The 23,368-nt window shown below is 40.5% G+C and overlaps 1 long non-coding RNA gene across 5 annotated transcripts in view; it reads left to right on the forward strand.

Moving 5' to 3' along the window:
• Window positions 1-23,368, forward strand: part of LOC109145165 — a 55,309-nt gene that overhangs the window by 24,206 nt on the left and 7,735 nt on the right. For all 5 annotated transcript variants that reach the window (XR_005602916.1, XR_002046431.3, XR_002046434.3 and 2 more), the window contains 3 exons: window positions 4,663-4,786; window positions 7,522-7,583; window positions 15,434-15,584. This is a non-coding gene — a long non-coding RNA (uncharacterized LOC109145165). The remainder of the gene's footprint in view (window positions 1-4,662; window positions 4,787-7,521; window positions 7,584-15,433; window positions 15,585-23,368) is intronic.

Here is a 23,368-nt window from a genome sequence, read left to right on the forward strand (position 1 = left end):
GAAATTCACATGCTTGCACAAAGCCAAATTAAAGAGGCTTCATGCAGAGCTTTCCATAGAAGACTGAGTTGACTGTGTGCCCTTGTGTATACTCTGTGTGTGAGCAGAGGGAGGGGAGGGGACTGCAGCAGTTGTAGCAGTCCCCGTAGTGAGCCATAGTGAGCTGGGACAACAGTTCCAGGGGGTTCTGACCGGAGATTCCAGTAGCTTTGTCACCAGATTTTTATCTCACCTCATATTCTGTGTGGTGATCCCTTTGGGCCTGGAGGTGCAGGGATTGCTTCTTGGAGGGGTGAAATCATCAGACACCCCTCACTTCTGTCCAAACCATGCCATTGCAGCAGGGAAGGGTGATACATATCACTGGAAAAGTTCACTCTAGTGAATCATTCTTGCTAAGATCCTGTGCAGTGGTGGGTAAATGCAGCCTCTCCTTTTTGTGAGCCTCAGAAGTGGAATACTGAAGTCACTTGACCAACATGAAGGGAGGTTCAACTGGGAATAAAACTGTTTTTGATTTGATTAATAGAACACCTCTCCTTTCCTTGCTAAGAAGGCACTGCTTTTTCCTGGTACATGGGTAGTGCCTGGATTACCAACCATGTGGCATTCATCAGGACAGTTGCTCTGTACTTTGCTCACTCTGCCATGGAGAACTCTAGATCCATATTGTTGTTTCCACATAATTGGTTTTTCTACACAAACCATATCTATTACCTAAAGTAGTGTTTTGATCTCCTATGAGGCTACCATAGAATTTTATGTCAGTGAGCTGCTGAGAGGATTTACAGCATTACTGTCAGTACATCTTTGACAAGGACCTTCTGCAAACTCTGGCAGAGGAAGTGCAGCTTCTGTATCTACCTCTAAATCTGGTTTGGTTCAGTTGAACCACAGACTCCTTCTCTTTTGGTGTTTAGTCAGCCTCCACGCCGACCACCTGTGTGCAGTGACACTGCAGTACCTCTCCTGCTAGTCACTAGATGCCACCTTTACAGGCAATTAGACCCATCTTAGGTGATGATTTTCATTCCTCCCACTGGAGTCGCTCCCTTTACAGCCGACTTAGAGCAGCAGATCACATCAGTGTTTTGTGCCTCCTGCCAGTGTCAAGTGTGCAGATTTAACCTGTCTTCCTCAGTGGTGGTTCAAGAGTGGTGTGGTGTCAGTCACTTGCAGTGTTGCTCACAGGGACCTGGGCCAAGGCCAACAACTCAATTCATGTTATTGGCTGAGTAAGAAAAATGCCACTGGTGCTGACCTTGTAATAAATCCACAGCCCCTGTCCCCACGCCACCAACTGTCCAGACCAGCCTTTTGAAGACTGATTGTATCTGCATTCTGGCTGCTAGAATTGTTTGGTTTTTTTTGTTATTTCAACTCTGTGGTCTTGGAGGAGCAAATTCCTCAATAATTTTGCCTTCTCATCGCCACTCTGTGCTGTGTGCCAGCAAGGCTGGAGAACAAGGCTGTCTTTAAATGAATAAGCCTTTCCTTTTCCTCCTCGCAGTCATACAGGTTAAACACGACTTCTTGCTTCTGTCATTCATCCTATTAAGAAAACCCCAGACTGCCAAGTGCAACTTCATTTGCCAGTTTCCAGGGGATGGCAAGCATTTATACCTGAATCATAAACCCTGAAGGAAGGGTCTTATCTGATGTGGTACACCAGGCTTAATGGGCTGGTCTGTGCAGCTGCAGCACCTTGGGTAAGAACTTCAACAGTGCCTCTTAAAAATAGCCAGCTTGATGTTACATTCACTGTGCTGAAGGACATGGCTGTTTATATTTACAGAGCTCACACTTCACTGCTGCAAGTGGTTCTTTGATGGCAGGATCTAATTGAGCAATATCCTAAACTGGTTTGATTCAGTTTGAAATTCCAGCTCTGCAGCAAGATCGAATGAGGTTGGACCAGTTATCACCCTCTCTCAGCCTCACTTGTAGGATAGAGATGTGTTAACGTGTTGGTGATGTAAGACTGAAGGAAGACTTTGCTTGTAGCCATTATTGCTGAACCAGTTGTTCTGATGCTTTACCCAGAAAGCCCTGTGTCCTTATAAATGTAAAATTTCTTTCTTTCTTTTTTTTTTTTAAATTCTTGAGCAGATGGAAGACTTAGATGGAAAGAAATAAAAACATAATTTGCCAAAGCCCTCAATTAATCATAATCAAGTTTGTGCATGTTATACTCTACAAGGATAACAACAATGAAACACAAGGAGAAAAGGATGCTTTCCTCAGGCAGTTCTGGAGACATAAAAGCAATAAAGAAGGATACTTCAGAATAATGTGGAGATATATGACTGCACTAAATAAAAATGCTTCTTTAACGTACTGTAAAAATAAAGATGTTTAGTTAGATTTATCATTCTTGTTACAAACACAAATTGATCCCTTGAACTACACCACTGGCTCTGAAAGTATCCAAGGAATGGTTGCAGCCCACTTTTTTCTGTAATTACTTAAACATTGTTTTATTAGTTAGAGAGCTAACTGGATCATTCCATCTATTTATTCCAAGGTTAATATATGGGGCACTTGATCAGGCAGATATGGATTTTTGGATTTTATACTATATGTTCAAGCCATCTTTTAATTTTAATTTGGTATACTGAGAGGAATGGTTTGCTTATTACGTTCTGTGAATCACATGCAAACCTGTGAAAAGACATTTTTAAAACTAGTTTTACAAATAGCAACATGTGGTAGTTGAAAGCAACCCCACTCCCCAAATCCGCTCTTGATTGACTTAAGAACATTCAAAATCAGTGAGATTCATTTCTGCAGCCTCATTCAACCATTGCAATGAGCAAATGAAACAATTGTTTTATTTGTAAGAGGAGATTATCCCTTGAAGGCAGATAGAAGGATACTGCCTACAGAACCCCATTTGCAGGCACAAAGAGCGCTTAGTCAATTTTTGGCAGTGATACTGAAGCTATTAGTTTTGGATATGAGTTCACTGATGTTCAGAGCTGTAGATTTCCAGTTAGTTCATGAAGGGCCTTTAAAATTACACACAGAGCTTCATTAATTGCCTCAGAAAAGAAGCAACAAATATCAGGCCCTTAAAGTGTGTGCACAGAATGGCCATTGATTTCAATGAATATTCCCCACTGGAGAGCTGGTCTTATGTCCTGGGAAGGCAATCACAGTTTGTACAGTAGTTGCATCAGCATTGCCTCAAAGTACAAGGGCTTTTGCAGGATCAGGCCCTGGTAGCTGCTATTTTTTTTTTTTTCTCTCTCTCTTTTTCTCTCTCTAATTGTTTATATGCATGGTTTATATACATGTCCACACACGTACACATATATAATCCTGATTCAGTGCATTAAAAGTGTAACAGTGAATGTGTTAACTCAAGTTAGAGACCAATACAAGATGACAAAGTCAGGGTCTTGCAAAAAAAGAAAAAAAATAGAAATCCAGTTCTGTGGTCTTAAAGGCCTTCTTTGTTTTTCCTTTTTCATTTGGTAGAATATTGCCTGAACATTTGTTCTGCAACCAGCTATCCATAAAGGAGAATTTCCTATGCCTTCCTTGCAAACGGCACAACCTCATGTGATCCCTGATCACAACAAATTGATTTATTTAAATAAAAATAATGATCTTCTTTCCTTTCTCCAGTCCCAGCAGCAAAATCCCATGTAAACCTGATCAGCAAATTGATACAGATATCTTCTTCTGCCCTCCTTTCTGGAACCCAAACAATACCACCCTGATCCCCAAGTAATAAGAAAATGATTTATGCAAACAAAAATAATTCTTTTTCTTTTCTCTCCACCCTCTGACTGTATAATCTCAGAAGCTCCTTGTTTAACAAATTGATTTATTTAAATTAAGCAAACAGTGATCTCCTTTTGACCTCTGTGGAGCACCTCTGTGGCGGACTCCTACCACTGCAGCCACCTTACCCATATGCTTAGGAGGATGTATTTTAAAATATAACAGCACTTCAAACTAACCTTGATACCCTGTGGTTCCTTTAATCAAAGCTCGTGGAAACTCTGTTTCTTGAAATGAAGTTAGGACATGTGACATCTGAAAATTAGGAAAAGTAATTAGGAAAATTAGGCAAAACTTCCATAGAGAATAGGCAGAGTCCTGCTTGTCAGTGGTTCCATTGACATGGTCTTGTTCTATGTTTGATAGCCCTGAAGATGTATAAATACACATAGATGTACATGTTATCTGTATATTTTTACTGTGCTGGTTTTATATAAATTTGTATTTTCTGTTCTGTCCAACCAATGCCTCTGTTTTGTGCAGCTGCTACTTAAACAGTCATTTGGGCATTATACAGAATTACATAATTATACGTGCTATAAGCAAAAGTGCAAATAGTCCCACTTAGCACCTAATCAGATGATATCTGTTGTGAAATGCTGGTGAAGGAGCCAATAGATATGACTTACTTTGCTATTAGCTCTGCTTCTTTGGAGGCGAGTACGGACTGCAGCTGGAATTTGGCAGAGATGGAAGAGGGATTAAGTGATAGCAGGGGCCTGAGTGTATTGTATACAGAAACATTCTTTCCTTGACCAGTTTCTGTGGTGTGCAATGCTCAGAGCAGGATAGTGGTGTTAACCAGTCTCCCAGATTTTGAAATACTTTGTTTTTTTGCAGTTCATTCACACTCTGTGTCTGCTTTGGTTTCAGACCCGTGGTGCACTCCGACAGAAGACAGTGACGTGACAGGAAGGGTGACACAAGGCTCTTACTTTTACATTCAATAATTGATTCTCCTGGATGGATTGTGACTCCCTAAAGGTTGCAAAGAGAGGTAAGAATGATTGGACAGCTTAAAAAACATTAGTTCCTTCCAAAGTCAGAAAGTTTTCGCTCCCTTGTATTGCTCTCCTTCACGGTCCGGCAGTCTTTGAGACTCTTTGGAAATACATGGGAAAATCATTAAGAGAGATTGTTTTTATTAACCAGGCATTTTCTTCTTTCATTTTTGGGTAATTTTGAGTGGTTTTTTGTAATGCTCAACACTGAATTGGGAATCACCATATGAAAAACCTGTGTCAGTTTTTACGATTGTCACAAAGTCTACATGGGAAATCCAAATGGAAGGGAAAACATTACAAAAACTGCTCAAGTTGCAAAAGAAAAATATAGATACCTCTGAAGTTTAACAAATCCCACCGTTTTTATTTTGTCCATTTGAAATACATTTTTTATTCTTCCAACATTAAAATAATTGAGGCTTTTGCATGTGAACACCTTTGGAGATATAATCTAAAAATATACTTGGATATTTGTTTCAGAATATTCTATCTTGAAGTTCAGTCCTTCCCATGCATTTTCATTACCTTTACTCCTGACTCACACTAATAAAATGAGGTGAGACTCACGCTATAACATTATGCAAAAATGGTCCCATAAAAAAAATAATAATCTTGCTGTGAAATTATACACAGACAGTTATTAGAGCTGCAACCTTTTAAAAAATTTGGCCACTCTCTATTGACTTGCCAGAGAGGCAAGTGTTTCTACAGATGGCTTGGAATTAGTAGAACATGAAATAATGTCAATGGTACTGGTAAGAGGATTAACCAGCAGTTCTGATGCTATTGAACCGTTTGCAGAGACCATATTAAACAGCCACATCAGTCCACAGGTCAGCCCTGCAGTTCTTCTGCTAAGCAAACACAGATGTAGAGCTCCCTTTCATGGGCATCATTTCATGCCTTTGACATATGTTAGGCTCTTGGGACTCAGTGGCATATTTACAGCCTGAACATTAAAGATTCCTTTTTTTTAGATCATTAGTGGACACCAATGTCTGAGTTGGCAGCAAAAGGAAAAACAGGAGCCCAGGACACTGGGGATGGACCCCAGCAGCGCAAACGTATCAGTGAGGAATTAAGCTGCTAGAAAGCTCCCTGATGAAATGCTGGGGCCTTTTTCAGTTGCTGACAAAAATCCTCCTTTAAGAATCTAGTCAGTTTTAAATATCTTTTTCTTTCTGGTTGATCTTCTCTGTTTTTTGCCAAAGCTGCCTATGAAGTTGCAGTGGTTGAGTTTCACAAGGCGAGAGGGTTCAGCTCATGTCAGCACTGCCAGGCCTCTGTGCTTGTTCAAAGTTTGTGCAAATCTGCTGGGACTACAAATTGGCCAGAATAAATTGAGGGAACAGTCAGTCTTACAATATTTCTGTTCCTTTTCTATTCCAACAGAAACTTTGGCAGTTCTTTAACATTTTCCTCAGTTTTTTGTTTCTCTGAAACTAGGAGTCAGAATTGAAGAAATTAAATAGCATAGCTATGGGATGAACAGGTATTTTTTAGATGCACAAAATACATACCTATGTATGTCTAGTGAGAACAGGGTGGGACAGGTTCTTGTGTATCTGAATAGTTTTACTTGTCTCAATCCTGAAAACTTGTCAGTTTTCAGATAAAGATATAGGTATAGACATGCTATGTTCAAAGTAGAATTCCTGAATGTAAAGGTTGCTGACAAAGAATTTGTGTAGAAAAAAGAAGGTCAAGCAAGTGATAAAATACAGAGCTTCTGGTCAATAATTATTTAATATGGTGCAAATTTTTGGTGATTTCCAACATACAACTGGAAATATGCATACATACACGTGTAGCCACTTCTTCCTTCAAGAGGAAATAAAGACACAACCAGAGAGCGTAACAATGAATTGCATTCAACCTAGAAGTGCTTTAGCATGTCTTCAAGAGCTGCTGCCTGCTTCAGTGATGGATTATAAGTTAGCATGGAATCCCACAGGCATGGCAAGGTATTTATGTAGTGTTCTGATTGCTCAGACATTCCCAAAAACTGTACAGTCAGAGCAGAAATCAGTGTATCACTATCTCCCACTTTATTTCATTTATTTATATTTAGCAAGTGCTGGAGTATTACAAACCACCGAGCACAGCTGTAGCTGGAATATAGTTTCCAAAGCTTATTTACAGTAGCTCTCACTCACAATGGTATATTACTCCATAAGTAGTTCCATTGATTTCAAGAGATCCATTAGAGAGGTTCCATTCCTTGTACATTTGAGTGCATCTTGATTTTGTCTCATGGTTGAAATGTAGAATAAGCTCCTTTACTGCAGTGTTCTTAAATGCATGAACAGTTTGAAAATAGCCCTACTCCAAGCCCTCCCTCAAAAGCTCATAACAGTGCAAAATACTGGTGAGGCTGGAGGGATGCAGGTTTTGCAATATTTTATTTCCTTGAAGAAGCAGTGATACAGGTTCTTCAGTTATACGTAGATGAATGTGCATTGCATGTGCTGTTTTCAGCTGTGTACTTACACCAGTCCAAAATCCCAAGAGAAAAGGAAAAGCTGAGATTCACATCAGTAGCAAAAAACATCAGGTGATGTTGATTTAAAGAAAACATTAATCAATCCAGATTTGCTTGGAATGGGGCCCAGGTTCACTCAACAGGTTGGTGAACCTTAGTAAATGTTTCTGTGAATCTCTTCTGTGTTTTGACTGTAACATGATCTGAAATCATCTGAGTTGCATGTGGTTTTGTTGTGCACATTAGGAACGCTCGTGGGGCGAATCCAGGGAAAGACAGAGGTGCTAAATTTTGCATGACGTGGTAAGGTAAGAAGTGTTTCACTCTTCCTGACACTCCCTGATACCAAAGTGAACAACAGTTGATGCTGTCAGCACAGTTTTAAAAGAGGAGACAATCACTGTCTGTCAGGCTCCTTGTGTCTGTGTCTCCAGGACAAAATTTAAACTTTATTTCGGAGCCAACACACAGTTTTCAAATCATATCCTGAAAAACCGTATCATGAGTTTTGGACTATTATTTTCTTTTCCTTTGTTTCTGGTAAATGTCAGAAGTTTTACTGCATAGGCAGGTACTGGAGTTGTGAACAGTATGCAATGTTTCTTGATGTATATTGGTTTGAAGAAGTTTTATAGTGTTTCTCAAAATTAGGTTTTTATGTTGAGTGGATGAACAACTTGTGTTTTAACTTCATTCGGTTTGTATCTGAATTCATAAATTGGTGTACTCAGCCTCCATAGCTGGATATAAAGTATTTAAGATCCATCTACACCAATCAGGTAAAAAATATGATGAGGTGACACTTTCTATTAATTTTATTTTTAATCCAAACTAGAGCCCAGAGCAATAAAGATGTGAGACACTCTGCACAAAAAACAAAATCTAATTCATCAGAGGATGCCAAATTTTTAATTCTGTTTCAGGGTGAGCAACAGAATTTTGCTGGAGCTGAGATTTTGGGAACAAAGGCAGGTGGGAGGAGCTGTTTATTTTTTTACACTGATTCGCTGCCTCATAATTGAGACGTGTTTGTGGATCAGTGAAATGACAGGGAGAAAAGGAGGCCGGGGAGTGCAGCTTAGTGGCCTGGTGTATATATACAAGGTCAGACTAGATAATTTAACTGTCTCTTCTGGCCCTAAACCTGAGGAAACTCAAAGGAAAAATGAAAGTCTGCAGATGTAATAAGTAAGAAAAAAATGTAACAGGCTGGAGTGTCCTTTAATGCCCCCGAGGTTCAGCATTCCTTAAACACATCAAGCAGACTGGGGTACAGCCGCAGATGGAATGGCCTTGCCAGTCCATTCAGAAGTACAGTAGAAAGGAAGAACAGTGTGCCAGTAATATTCAGGTTTAAGCTGATCTCTTTATTCTCCTCAAGAAGAGTTTAGTTTGCACCCGCTTGTATCGTTGCATTTTTCCACTGAGGTTTTCTCCCTTATTTAACTTGACCCAGGGAGCCCCCTCTGAGGTCTTTGAGATTCCAACCAGCATTGGAAGTGACAGCCCAGATAAGGCAGGTAATCATATCAGACCTTCGGGGACCGCACTGACTACTTTTTAATTGATAATTCCAAATTTCTGTAATAAATTTGTCTCTTAATTATATACATCATGTCATACATGGTAGCTAATGATTACCACTAGTCTAAGTCTGCAGCCTTCAAGACATCCTTCTCCCTACCATATAATCATAATTTCCTTCCAAATTAAGATTTCCTCAGAAAGAAAATGAACAAAACCTGCACATTAAATCCAATTCTTTCCAAATAAAATAAAAGTAGGTAAGTTTAAGATACTAAGTAAGTGATTTTAATTAATGGATCATTTCAGGAAGATCATAAAACATTTAAATAACACTGAAGTTATGTATATTTAAGCAGTTTTATAGAGAATTAAAGTCTTAAATGGTAAATTTCAAATGTAAATACAAAAGTTGATAGAGGAATGTTAATTGCTTTTCCTAAGTTTCTCACATGGCCTAGATGTTACGGGAGGTATCCAGAATTACATTCATAGTAATAATGTGCCCAATTCAAAGCTTATTAAAGTCCTTGGAATTTTTCCATGGATTTTAGCAGTCATTGTATGAAAACTGAAAATGCTTTTCAATGTCCAACTTCCAGTACTGTGGAAGTCGCTTATATGTCAAAATTATACATGTGATGTCAATATTCTAATGTAATAGTAAATTTTTAGTTCAAAACTCCTTTTAGTAGCCAAGAAATTTAAACTGAGAACTTATCCACTTACCTCTCAAACAAATAAAATTACATTTTCAGTAACAGACATTTTACACCAGTGGATTAGTTTACATAAAAGAAAACTTATACACCAAGAGAAGCTGCTACAATTAGACAACAAAATGTGCCAACAAATTGAATTATCAAGAATGTGAGTTCTCACATGCCTGTCTGTAGGTCAGCAATACTCTCCCGTTATTTTTGACTTAAATAGATCAAATTGAAACTTAATTTTACAGTTTGATAATAATGAAATGCATAAGGCTTGAACATAATGAAATTAAAATCAGAGGTAGTACGGCTGAAAAGCTGTGATGCATACATTTTCTAAATTCCTTATTGTAAGCCACTTGGAAATGAATATCCCATTGGAAGAAAGAGCTCAGAAAGTAGTCCTCAGCAGTTTTCCTCGATTCCCTGAAAACATTTGGTCTTCTGTGAGAGTCTGGAAGAACCATGGCCACATCTCTTCACATTTCAGTGTCAGAATGTGGATGGAAGTGGTAACTTTCCATGTAAGTTTTTTACTCCATGTAGACATAGGAATCACATTGCAGGGACACCAGCAGTCAAAAAAAAAAGTGGGAATGCTGTCACTGGGGTCTCCTTGTGATTAAATTGTCAGTGTGTGTGAGAAAAAGACACCTCAAGGGACTGGTAATTCTTACTGCCCCAAAAAAATCCAGAAGAAACACTTTTTTTTTCCCTCTAGAAAAGATTCACCAGCAGTGCTGCAATGATTTAATTCAGAACTAGGTAGCAGTGCGAAGTCTGTTTTCATTTGGTCCCTGGTGAGCCAAGTTCCATTGTTTTTCCCAGGGAAAGCTGTCCTGGTGCAGATGGCAGGTGAGGCAGTGCCCACCTCTCCTGTGTCCCGGTGCCTGGTGGAGGCGATGCCAACCTCAAAGGCTGTCCAGAGCCTCCATGGGCATTTCTGGCAGAGGGATGTGCATGCATGGCAGGAGTTCAGCCTCGTGGAGAAGCCACCCTGCCTGTCTCCGTGAGAGTGGGGCTGGAGGCAGCATAAACCTGGTCTTTTCTTTCTCTTCAAAGCATTTAACATCCCCATTACGCACAGTCCGAGGCACGCGATCCAGGATGTTGCTGTGCCTCTGTTTCTTCAGCTGTTGGATGGGGCTATTATTATGCTCTTGTCTCAGATGCTGAGAGGGTTAATTAATTATGTTTATGAAACCCTTTGAGATTCTCAGATGAAAGGTGGCTTTGGAATTGTTAGGTGTTATTATAGGAAAAAAAGAATGATTTTATTGCTTTATGTTAATGGTTAACATCTGCACCACAAAACCTGCTTGATCACATAAAGATTCTGCTAAGCATTTAATCCTAATTTGCAGGCTGATGCATATTCATTTTATTTAGAAGATTAATTTAGTCATCAAAGGTTAATCTGCCTCGGGTTTGTAATTAGACAGAGCAGTGACTTGGCGTCTCTGGGCTCACCCAGGTTGTGCTGGGTTTTCTGAGTGGGCAGGGCTGTAACTGTCACCAGTTTTCACTTCCAGATACTGCTCATAGAGGGCTTAATTGCTGGGGAAATGGTGAGTGGTAAAAGCCTTGGCCGGTTTGAAGACTAAAAATAAAAGGAGAGGTACAAGCCAATGAACAGTCAATATACTGAATCTCAGAATGCTGCTTAAATTCATCCCTGGCAGGTTTACTCAATGCAATATCAGGGGAATAAACAAGGGATTTTTTTGTATAAGTATATGGAAAAATGATTTAGCAGATTTCACAATCTTTGCTGTGTGAATCCTGCCCCTCTTTCAAAATTAATGATTAGCAGTATGCAGAAAATTTCTGAAATGAAGAACTGTGAGGCTTTCAGCTGAAAATCTCAGATTTTAACTTTTAGCTGCTGTTAGGAGACACTGTTAAAAGGTTATAATATGTGACCTGTAGCTGCTTGTTCCCCTGAAAATTAAGCCTTTTGTGCTTACGGTTAGCTCCTTTAATCAGAAGTCACTAAAGAAAATGTGGTCCTTGTGGAGAACAAAAATCATGTTTCCTTTGCAGGTACACCAGAAGGCATCTTTAATTACTGTTTATAAAGCTGGCTGTTACTAAGTGTGAAGGATTATTAGTGCCAGGGTATTGTCTTTTGAAGTGAGGAAGAACAGTGGCCGCCTCTTTGTCATGTGCTCATCGTTTCCCCGTTGCGAAGCAGTGGGAAGGGTGATATCAGAGGGTGTGTGCTGTGCCTCTGTGCCTCAGCATGGCGTGAGGCAGCGAGGTGGCCTCCAAAAATCTGGGGGATGGGACGCCAGGGTGGCTTGGGACGTGCTCATCCTCACTGTCAGCAGGGATGGGGTTGTCAGAGGGCAGCTCTGTGCCTTGGGGATGGAGCTCGCACAGGGTAGGACATGGGGAGCTCAGTGTGGGAGATAGGGCTGGAAAACGGCAGAGGAAAGCCTCACAAATGGAGAATTTGTCACAAGAACAGTGGTTTGCCCAATATGAAATCAATACGTGCTGCAAAATAAGTACAGTAAATGAAAATCATGATATTAGAATTCAGGAATTTGGCCAAAGTTTTACATTTCATTGCAGCTTGGCTTTGGTCGAGTTTAGAATCCAGATTCCATAGCAGGGGCTGCTCTTTTTCCCCAGCACAGCTCTCACATCTCTATTATGATTTGCCAGTTTTCCCCTCCTCTTTCTGGTGCAGAACCTCAGAAGCATCCAGGAAAGGATTTTGGAGACCATAAACAGTCCTTAATTGAGAACAGCCCAAAATCAAGTTTAGTGCTAGCTTGACTATCAGAATATAAATGAAACTTTTTTATTAAAGCATTGTATTTTAATTATTATGAAGAACAAGTGGCCTAACGTGAAAAAGCTTTTAACAGCAGTTATTTGTTTGATAGCTGATAAGTTAGTTTTGGATGGATGATTACAGCTATTGCTTCTTGTCTTCCTCACTTTCATTTTTACTTGATCTAATGACTGCTTACTGATTTTCGTTTGGATTTGTGGTGAACTTCTAATTCAATTGCTAATAAATTCAGATTGGTTTAGGCCTGTTATTGAAATCAAGTTCCTATTTCCAGTTTAAAAGGCCAATGGAGTTTTTCTGGTGTTTTGAAGGAACTCGGAAGTGTTTTGAAACTCATGATTTGCAAAGCTGTTTGCAGGCTGACCCTTTGGTAATTAACAGTAAACACTTCTCACTTTGTTCTTTACAAGAAAGGTAACCAGCCATGCAATGAGAGTACGTGATGGCAATTCACTACAACTGGGGAAAAAACCCCAAACAGCCAGAGCAGGTGTCACTCTAAGGAAGTACTGAAAAGTAATGTTACTCTTGCATTGTTACTCTTCAAGCCCTTCCTTTGTAGCCAAGAGACTGAGAGTGGAATTACACACGTTTGCCACAGATTTTAGACTGTTTCTGCTATTTTAGTTCTCTCCTCATCCTGAACCTTTAGTGTCTTAACTTGCGTCTTAATCCTGAGCTGATTTGTCTGAATGGTAGACAGGTACCACTGAAATGTGGATCGTGAGCTTCATCTGTCATCCTTGCTGCTGTATCATTAACTTCAGTGAGCTTCCAGTGGAATGAGTCTGGCCCACAAGAGGATGTGAACTGTCATGAAAACAAACCCCTTTCTCATCCATTTGAAATGTTTGTGGGAAAGAATGCCCTAAATATTTAGCAGGTTGTGTAATTTGAGAGGCAATGCAGGTCTTTTTGTTTAATTTTATTTTTCTCCCTACCTTTCCATTTACTTTATTAAATAGAAGAAAACCTTGCCTTAGGCCCAGTGTGCTTATGACAGGGAAAAAATATCGGCCAGAATCTCCATTATTGCTCAGGCCTGTATATATTGTTATTGCTCTTGTATTTGTAACAGCAAAAAGTGACTATGTCGCTTATGAAAAATCCTGTTTGCAGAAAAATATCCTCTTCCCTCCACCTTTTCCAAACTCAGCACCCTGTGTAAAGAATCCAGGAGCATTTTTGTTGGTTCTGTTAGTGCAGCAGGGCTCGAAGCAGTGTGGATCTAAGGGCTGGGCACGTGTGCCATTGCAATGATGTATGAGAGTGATGCAGCTCCTGGAAACAGGAGGGAGCAGAGATGTTTTAAGCCAGTTTAGCTTCCTCTCCCTTGCTTGTTTGGGAGTCAGTGCAGCTGCACAGAGAGCATCACTCAAATCTGCTGCAGGCCACCCTGGTTTCTGGTGGACAGAAAAACTAATGTGGGACTTCAGTGCTGCAAACTTTGCATGTCCCCACTGCGGTCACCGATTTCAGCACTTCCAAAAGGCAGCCAAACTGATGGCTTGCTTCAACCACCATCAAAGATCTTGCCCCTACGTATTTCAGCTGCAAGGAGCTACAGTGAGTCAGGTTTGGGTGGAGGGGGGAGATCCTCCACCCAGATTGCCAGCTCAAGCTTGCCAGGGCTTTATCTTGTGTTCTTAGGCAATGTGTGAAAGTTCTGCTTCTGGAAGAGCTCAGGGTTACACTCTTAGAGCAAAAGCAGAGTCCATCACGAGAATGAACCAGTGCCTGGCTGCTGCCTCTTCAGTCCTGTGTGGAGCAGGACCCTGAGACACCCATGCCTGTGCTTTAATGGAGCTGGTTTACATTTAATACAAGAAATTGTTGGCACAAGGCTTGTGAATAATGCTGAGCATGGGAATATTCTCCCCCAGAGTGGGTCTAAGTGTCTATGTAAAAATTCACATTTATGCATCATTGAATTTACATAATATGGTCCACAAGATCAATATTTTGGAGCTTTTAGGGTATTAGCATTTCTCCCCTGTGCAGGGTGACTCTGAAGCAGATTCTCCTTGACTGGGATATCTAGGCAGCAGGTCCCTGGCAGTGTATCTTTCTCTCCAAGAGGTGTGCTAGCTCCAAGATTGGTTGCTGGTACCTTCAAAGGATGAGAAGTTGGCACCTCCTTTGGCTTCTGTGCAACCAAGTGCTCCTCTTTCCCAGGAGAAAGATCTCTGCTTTCTGCCTTTGCCCTCGCCTAAGGCTGAGATGTCTTTATCACATTTACCCTCTGGGCACAGGAAGTGATATTATATAAGAAATAATTTTGCAACCCTATTTCTACTAATCATTGCCACTCCTACCGTAATAACAGGCAGATGGAACATACACGATTCATGTTGCTATTATTTTTTGCTACAGTTTGCATGTGTTTTCCATTTAATTACAGTATATGAATGTCATATCTCTCATTTTTTCCCTTCTCGCATTTCAAATTGAATTTGATATCTATGATATATAGATAGGCCTGTGGTAAATCGTTTGATGCACTTTACACTCTTAAGTCTGTCTCTGCAAATCTCTTAAATGATCTGAATGTTTTCCAGTTTTGTTGGTGATGCAATAGTATCTGGGATACTATTGTAGTAGCTTCTGCACAGGGCAGAAGAATAGCTTGAGCATTTAAAGAAACTTTGCTTGACAACAGCACCAACACCAAAACCAACCACAACCATTTTTAGTTGTTAGAGAACTCTTCGCACCTTTATATCTCAAAACAAATTGCAAAGGACTTTGCAGGAGGAGAAAACTGAGGTGTGCTGTTCAATGATGGATGACCAAGATGCCATCAACACAGTAGTGACAGCACTGAAATAGAAACCAGATTTTTGGTACTGACCTACTCAGTGGGAAACATGTCTTAAAATAATCCAGGCTTAAAGAACCTGTGGTGTGCTACTCATTGGATCCTTTCTTTACCAACTTGTGTTACCATGTTTGAATTGAGCATATTGTAAAACTTGAGAAAGGAGATTTCAGTCCAGGTTTTACATGAAATAGAAACAGAGAAACATTGCTAAATGCTCGTTCCTACTCTATTTTAATGTGAGTTAGTGGCAATCTTCTAACAGTGGGCTCTGCCTCTTCTGTAACTTTCCATATGTTTCAGAAAGGGTTGAATTCAGAAAGGGTTGCTACTTACCAAGAGGAGAAAAACAGCGCAAGAGCATTGGTTAATGGGCATGCTTTGGATTCACACTGGATCCTGGAAGCAGAGTTGTCCCCTGTGGATGTAGAAGTATCATGGTTACTTCCTTCAGGTAACAGTCAAATCTTGTTTTTTCTGAAGTGCAATGTCTGATTGCAGTGTGTTCTACAGATCAATCGATCAACTGCAAGTGACACATGTTTTTAAAACAATGGGTGGATGCTTCCTTAGTTCACACATAACCCACAGAGGTTTTGAAGGCTTGATGCACTCTGTTGAGTAAATAACTATAAATAAAACAGACTATTAAAAAATCTTTAAATGTGCATTATGCCATCCAGCTCTGCTGTTTGGAAAGAGCTGTGGTATTTGGGAAAAATTAAACATTTTCAACAACTGTCCAAATACATATTTACACATAGTTTATGGTGTACACAAAGATATGTCTGTGGCAACTCTTGGGCCCCAACAAGTTTTATTAATTCCTCTTTGAATACAGTATTTTCACTTAAAGTGAAATACAGTATTGTCACTTAAACACTGCCAAGTAAACAGGAGACAGCTAATCATAGGGAGAAATGCTGATTTCAAGGGAATTTGCAACTTACTTCTCCCACAACCTTTAGCAGCAAATGGCAAAATATTGATGTGGGATATATGGAATATACCTGTGTGGGGAGGGGACAGAGAATTGTAGTTCATACAGGCTTTTTTAGTACAGGTTTATTCAGCCAGGTGAATAAAAAGACATTTTTCTTGGTGAGAGCTCTCCTGGTCAGTTCCAGCTGGAGGTGACCAGCACTAGGGCTGTTAACACTGAAGGTTTTTTCATTATTTGTATGCCATCTAGGACCGACAGATATTTTGGTGTTCTGAATTCCCTAGACACCCATGCTTTCAGTGTCCTAATTCCTGTTCAGTCAATGAGGAGCAGAGTCTGTGGGCTTCTGGCTTCATTGTTTAACAGGGGTATAGCATGATACTTGAAAGACAAAATTTCTTTAGATAAGAAACTTCAGAGTAGGGACCTTACTTTCCTGCTTGCCTGTGATGTTATCAAGCAATAATCCTTGTTAAGTAAGGATTAATGTTCAAACATGATCACGCTGATGAAATGTCTTTTTGCCTGCAGAGGAGACCTGGCAGAGTCTCCCTCTGCCTGCCTTTGGATGGTTTTATAGACCTCTTTCACATGAGCCACTTTTCCTGTGAGTGGAGTGGGGGATCATCAGCTTCTCCCGCTACCACTGACAAGCATCTTGGGCTGAGATCTAACCCACATCTAAGAACGATGCCCTACAAAAGCATCTTTTAGCTGTAAAGCTCTGAAACCAAATTCTCTGACTCTCTATCATCTCTAAAGTTGTTTTGGATTTCATCAGCTTGTTTTATCACATGCTAGAGAGTGCCAGTGTTAAGAAGACTTGTCTTAAGCAATCCTCTTAGTGTTCCTGTGAGAGGTGGTTATATTTTAAATATAGTGAATCAATCTGTTGTCCATCTCTCATGGACAACTTGATCAGACCCCATGGGGCAAAGCTAATGTAGTCTTGTAATATCTGAAAAGCCCCTTTAGCAGCAGCACTGTTTATTTTTCAGTTGTACTGCTTATTTGCTAATTCCCATCTCGTTGCAAAACTTTCTAGGTACTCTGATTTCTTTATCTGACTTGTTAGGCATGAACATGGCCCTTAAGGACTCCTCTATTTTTGGACAGTTGTCAATTTTACCAATTAAAAGAACTCCTTTGGATGGTTATCAGAAGCTGGAGCTGAAAACATGTTTGCAATTACTGATGACATAGCTGTTTCTATTTGCTGCTCTCTCTTTTAATTCCAAAAAGTGATATTTTTTTTGGCAGTAGATATGAGAAAATATGTCACTGTGTATAATTACAAAATGCTGTTCATTTCTGTCTTATAACTGTGGGGGGTTAGTTGGTACAATACATTTGGTTCATTCTTGGCTCACTCATGCTCACTTGGCATGACATACATTTAAGTGTATTATTAATTGTTATGTTAATATTCATTACCATGTTAATTTCCGTGGAATCGTATAATTCTGCATGCCTCCAAATCGATATTCAAGGGTATATGGAAGCATGAAAAAACCCCACTGAATGGTTTCCTAGGGAATTGTAATAAGCCTTAAATAAAATCACCTTCTGAACATTTTCCCCTAGGACACCTGGATTTTTTCGACAGACTTTGACCCCACCATGATAATTGCTACAAAACAAGATTCATCCCTAGGAATGGCCTTTGTACAAAGCTGCTTTAAATGTTTGTTGTGCTTTCAACCAGATTCAAAATACAAATCCACTGCACTGGCTTTGCTTTAATTTCCTAGGTTGCATCTGCCATCTTATCAGAGCAGTCTGACTGCACTGAAGAAGCTGCATAATATTTTTAGTAGCCCGGATTTTTCACTTGATATGTAACAGATATGTGAATAATGGCTCTGTAAGTATCTGTGAATTCTTCAGTAGATTGTTTTGCAAGAGAAAGTTCTACTAGTAGCAGTAACTTAGGAAGAGCAAATTTGTAGGATAAGAGGTGAACGTCAATTTAAATGACTGTTGCCTGGGAATTTAAAAGAAAAGGATTGATACAGATATTTTGGGCTCAACCTCCTGTAAGCACAGACTCCTGAAATCAGTGAGAATTTTTCACCTGTTTTGAATGTGCGTCAGACTTCCAGTGCATGTGTCTGTATAAAAGAAAGGGGGCACGTAATGTCTGAAGTACTGTTTTTCCAGAAAATAGGCCTGTCTAACAAAAACTTATCCATTTTTGAGAAATCAGTTACAAGTGAGTGCACCTGAAACTGCAGACAGGTGGGTTCTTTTCTCTAACCCTGGTGAAGTTTTAAGAGGTTTCAGATATGTTCATTATCCACTTTTACTTCTCTTTCTTAGAGAACTCACAGGCTTAGGCAAGAGAGAGAGAGTGACTTTAGGTTCTTGCCTCGGCTTGGAGGTTGTCACTCTGAGCAGGTGTAAGGCCATGGCACGAAACCAGGGTGGGGTCACAGCATTGGAAATTTTATTGTAGCATAAAAATAGCTCCCTGCCAAAGTCCTCATAGAGCAATGTATTTCAGGGTCAGTTACACTTCACAATCATCTCAAAACATGCTTGTAAATAAATTGTATGGGCTTAGCTCTGCTGTCATTGACATTTCCCCCAAGTAAATGCCAGGCCTGCTGTGGAGAAAATTCCACTGACTGAGAGCCCCACACCTGAACAGGGTTAGAGCTTCTCTTCTCAGCTGGGATTTAGTAGTCTCGGTTCTAGGTGGCAGCAAAGCCCTTCTCAAACCCTCTTGAGTTGCTTGGGGTACACCTGCCCTGGGTAACAATGAGCAGAGGCACCTGAGTCACTGCTGGACGGGGCGGCTCTGGAAGCAGCACGGCTGTAGCAGCCTGTCTGGAGAGCTGAGCTGGAAAAGCAGGGCCCTGCTGCTCCAGCTGCTCCCTGCTGCTGCTGGGGCTGAGCAGGGCTCTGGAGACACAGCTGCTTCTCAGAGATAGCCTGTTTATTTGGGCAGGAGTTGCATATTTTTCTGTGCTGCAGCTTCACTTCCAAGGGTAGGACTCTGCTGCTCTGTGTCTTTCTGTCTGGTGACAGTGTAGGCAGTTTCAGGCATAGGTGAACTCTTACCTAGCATTTGTGGATTTGCCTACAACAGCCAGCTCTGCTCTCATAAGAGACACCAGCACACTGATACATCATCATTATTATTATTATTACTAATTATTTTAGTCAACAGCTTGTATTCAGAAGTCATAAGTCTTGTTTAAGGATAAAAGACCTTAAACACAGCCATTTAGAAGTGTGACACCTAAATTAATATATTGATAATATGTTAGGAAGGATGTTTTAGAACTTCTTTCTAAGCAGAAATTAACATTTTATCTGAAAATAGTAATGGAAAGAAAACTGTGTAGTCTAGCAAGGTATATCATTTAGACTTGATGATAGAATAATTGTTTTCCATCAAGCAAACCAAAGAAGAATCCATAATAAAATTTTACAAGTTAGCTGCCACCAAGAATAAACTCAAGAGCACTATATGAAATGAATTGTGTGTTTTAACTGAATCTTCTCTCAGGACAATAACTCTAATGTAGAGCCAAGGTCTGAAGAGGTCACCTGCAGAAAACCCTCCTGGGGCATTTCAGAGGAGAAAGGAAATATTCTTCTCCCTGTCAGGTTCACTTCGTGTCCTAATATGTCTGAGGATGTGCATTGAAAACATAATCCACAGCCACCATTCTGAGTCAGGGTTTAGATAACAAGGGTCATTAAGAAATCTCTGAGGATGACAAACTTAACCCTGTATGAACTTAAGGATCATATCCTGCTACTAATGCGAAAAGTAAGTCTGGTTGATTGTAATTGTGACTGAACTAAAATGTCACTTACCATTAAGATCAATTTCTCTTTTTTTAAGGATTGCACCATTTCTCTAAAAATATATGTAAGATCATAACTGGCATCTATTGAACATAGTCTGTACTGATCCTTTTCCAGTACTACATGAGAGAACATCTGGATTTCTGTGTATTTCCAAATGTTTGCCATATCTCACATTGTGTTTACAGGACCAGGGTGTGGCAATTCCATGCAGGATCCCAAATTAAAATACCTATTGAGAAACCTCTACATTTGTCATCACAGTTATCTAACTCCACAACTTCTGCTCAGGCCCTTCGGGTAAACCAGGGTGTATCGCGACTCTTCCTGTGCCCAAAGGATGACGTGTGCTCCTGAAGAATGTGCAACAGTCCTGGCCCTGAATTCAGAGCCACGGGTACTGCTGGGCCCTCAGCATGCTGCCCCTCAGCTGGCTGTACTGGGGTGAAATGCTCCAAACATGTTTTCAGGGATTCCCATGTCAGGTCTCTGGGAATGTCAGGATGTTTGGGCACTGGAACTGGCTCCCCAGGGCAGTGGTCACAGTCCCAAGCCTGAAAGAGCTCAGAAAGTGTTTGGACGATGCTCTCAGGCACATGTGGGATTGTTGGGGTGTCCTTTGCAGGGCCAGGAGTTGGGCTTGATTCTTGTGGGTCCCTCCCAGCTCAGCCTATTCTGTGATTCTGTAATTCTGTAATTCTGTATGCCATATACAGTGGAGAGAGTTTGAAGTTGCCCTGCCAGTGGCAGTGTGAAAGATTCCTGACTGTTGGCACTATAAAACTCATTCCCTGAGCATTCTCAGACCTTTATTACAATGGCCCAATTTATGCCTGAATGAAGCAAAGAGGCCACTTTAACTGCCTTTGCCCAAATCCCCATGCTCCATCCTACAGGCATGCCTTTGAGCCTTGAGCCTCATGTAAATTTTTATAGCTCCATTAACTGGGATGTCATCAATTTGAACAATTACAAATTACAATGATATTAAAGTATCCAAGCAGCGCTAGCTAGAAGTCAGCAAGGATGAGAATTATCACATTCCTTGCTCTCCAGTCGTGTTGGGGCTCCTTGCTTGGTTTCTGTGCCTCTTGTCTTGCATCAGGGCGTCAGGGTGTCAAAGTTCTCATTTGCATTTTAGCTTCCTTGAACTCCTAAAAGTGAAGGAACTTGGCTAAGCACAGAGTTTCAGTATATTGTGTTTACTTAAGGGGATTTAGGTGCTTACAGAAAATGCTGGGTAGATAGAAACTAACTACAAGGATTATAGATGAATTTTATTTAGTTCTACTTCTCGCTCAGTTCCATTCAGTGAGGCTTTTTGGCTTTCTAAGCTGTGGGCATCTTTTGTTCTGAGTAAAAAAAAATAAAAATTATCCCTTGGGTGTCTTTCATGGACAAGAATGATATAAAGGGCCTTCTTTGCTTTACAGCAGATTCAACTCTGTGCCCATTTGTCAGTAGGGTCCATCTCTGCGTTGCTGAGCTGGTGTCAGGGTGCTCCAGATGACAAAGCCATCTCCTTTCTCCTGGGATCAGGATGAATTTTTGTCTCATTGGATTTTTTTTTCTCAGAAGGCTTTTTTGATTCCTGATGATTGGATGCACTGCCTTTATAGCTTTTTCTCCCCACTTCTTTTTCTCTTGGTTTGGTCACACAACACGGTTACATTAATTTTTAGAGTGGTCCATGGTGCAGTATATAACTGAAGGCACTATGCAGCATAGTGTCTTTGGGATGTTAATAGACACACAGTCACCAGGGAGGGACAAATTTGAGTCCCTGGGAGACTGGAAGCCCTGCTTTTTGAAGGACTTGTGGTCTTGCAATGAAATAGGCTCAGACTAATACTCCTCTCAGTACGATAAATCAGGAGTGATTTCCTTGAACTAAAAAGGGGTTGCAAAGAGATAAAACTAGTGACAGGAGAATCATTGCCCTTCTCTCTTAAGAGCAGACAGTTGGTTAAATTCCTTTGCTCCTCAGATAGTGTTGAATGTCATGCAAGTCATCATTGGGTCTGTGGGGAGTGGGATACAATCAGGATGTTAATGTGCTGGGAGTGCAGCTGTTTCTTCCCTGGTGTCACCCGTGCTTTGACTCACCTTTGCTGCCAAAGAACTCATTCACTGCTCTTCATTTGTAACTCAGATCTTTACCTACACACATTTGCGACTGAGATTTGTAAGAGACAATTTTATGCTTGAAAAGGGAGAATTACTTTACAACTATACCTGTTGTCTGTGCAACTGCTTGACAACCTCACAAGAATTCCTTTCACTCTGTGCCTCTGGTTCTCTCTGTCAGTAAGAAACAGAACATGTATAGTTCTAAGTGCTGAAAATCAAATACTGGTGTGATATATTAGCTTCTCTCTCCCCCAGCCCCCCCCCCCCCCCCGTGTTCTAAATATGGCTCTACTTTGAAATTAAGTGCACTACAGAATATTCAGTTGCATCACATTGCTGGCATACAGTTTATAAATTGTTAGTGTTTGGCAGCCCTTGGTTTTTAAATTCCTACTGATCACAAGTAGCTGGCACTAATCAGCTCCAATAGAGTTATGGTACTGTGTACCTTCTTAAATAGCTGGAGTGGAGATATCCATCTAAAACCCCATATATAATAGCCACATGTCAGAAACACTTTACTCTGAGCAGGGTTTTTATTTTACTTTTTACATCTCTCACATTTTACATCTGGTTCAACAGTTCTGAAGGAAACTACATCTGATGTGATAGCAGGAGATCTATATCATACATCTCAAAACCTGCCAGAAATGCAATTTAAATATAGTTTTGGACAGAGTAAAAGAAGTATTATTGGTATCAGATGTTTGGGCAGTGAGAAGTTGAGCTCCATCCTCCCCTTGATTTTTTTTTGTACAGAAGGAAATCATAATGTGAAATCCTAGTTCTGCTAAAACTTGTGAGAGCTTTGCTCTTGATTTCAGTCCTCAGTTTCACCTTGCAGCTGTAAGGTGTCTGCCAAGTTCAAGCAAAACTGTGAGGCTGGAGCAGCAAAGACAGACCTGGATGTGGCCTTTTGCAGAGATGAGCAGGGTTTGATCTGGTTTTAGTGGGGATAACTGTCATCTGTACTGTGACACACACTTCAGAGAGACCTTCTCCAGTATTTGCAGCCACAGAAGGTTTGGGTAGGGCAGGCTGGTTCTGGTACACATCACTCCATTCCAGTTTATTTTCATGGCTCAAGTTTAGAAATATCTGAAATTTCAGATAACCTGGTTCAAGTCAGGAGTTTTATGCCTTGGTCATCTGAGAGTGCACATAACACCTGAACTGAACTTCTGCAGTTTTTGGGAATCATTCATCAGCAGTGGATGGAGAACACGACCTGCTGGCTGTGTCTGTCACAAATTAGCACCTCCCATGGCTCGCATCTGAAGGGGCTGCCTGCACGTCCTCCACACATGGCAGTGGGCTTAGTTGCTTGGAAATAGGATAGCCTGTGT

This window comes from Corvus cornix, chromosome 11 (genome assembly GCF_000738735.6).
Source record: "Corvus cornix cornix isolate S_Up_H32 chromosome 11, ASM73873v5, whole genome shotgun sequence".
In the NCBI taxonomy this organism is placed as follows: Eukaryota; Metazoa; Chordata; class Aves; order Passeriformes; family Corvidae; genus Corvus; species Corvus cornix.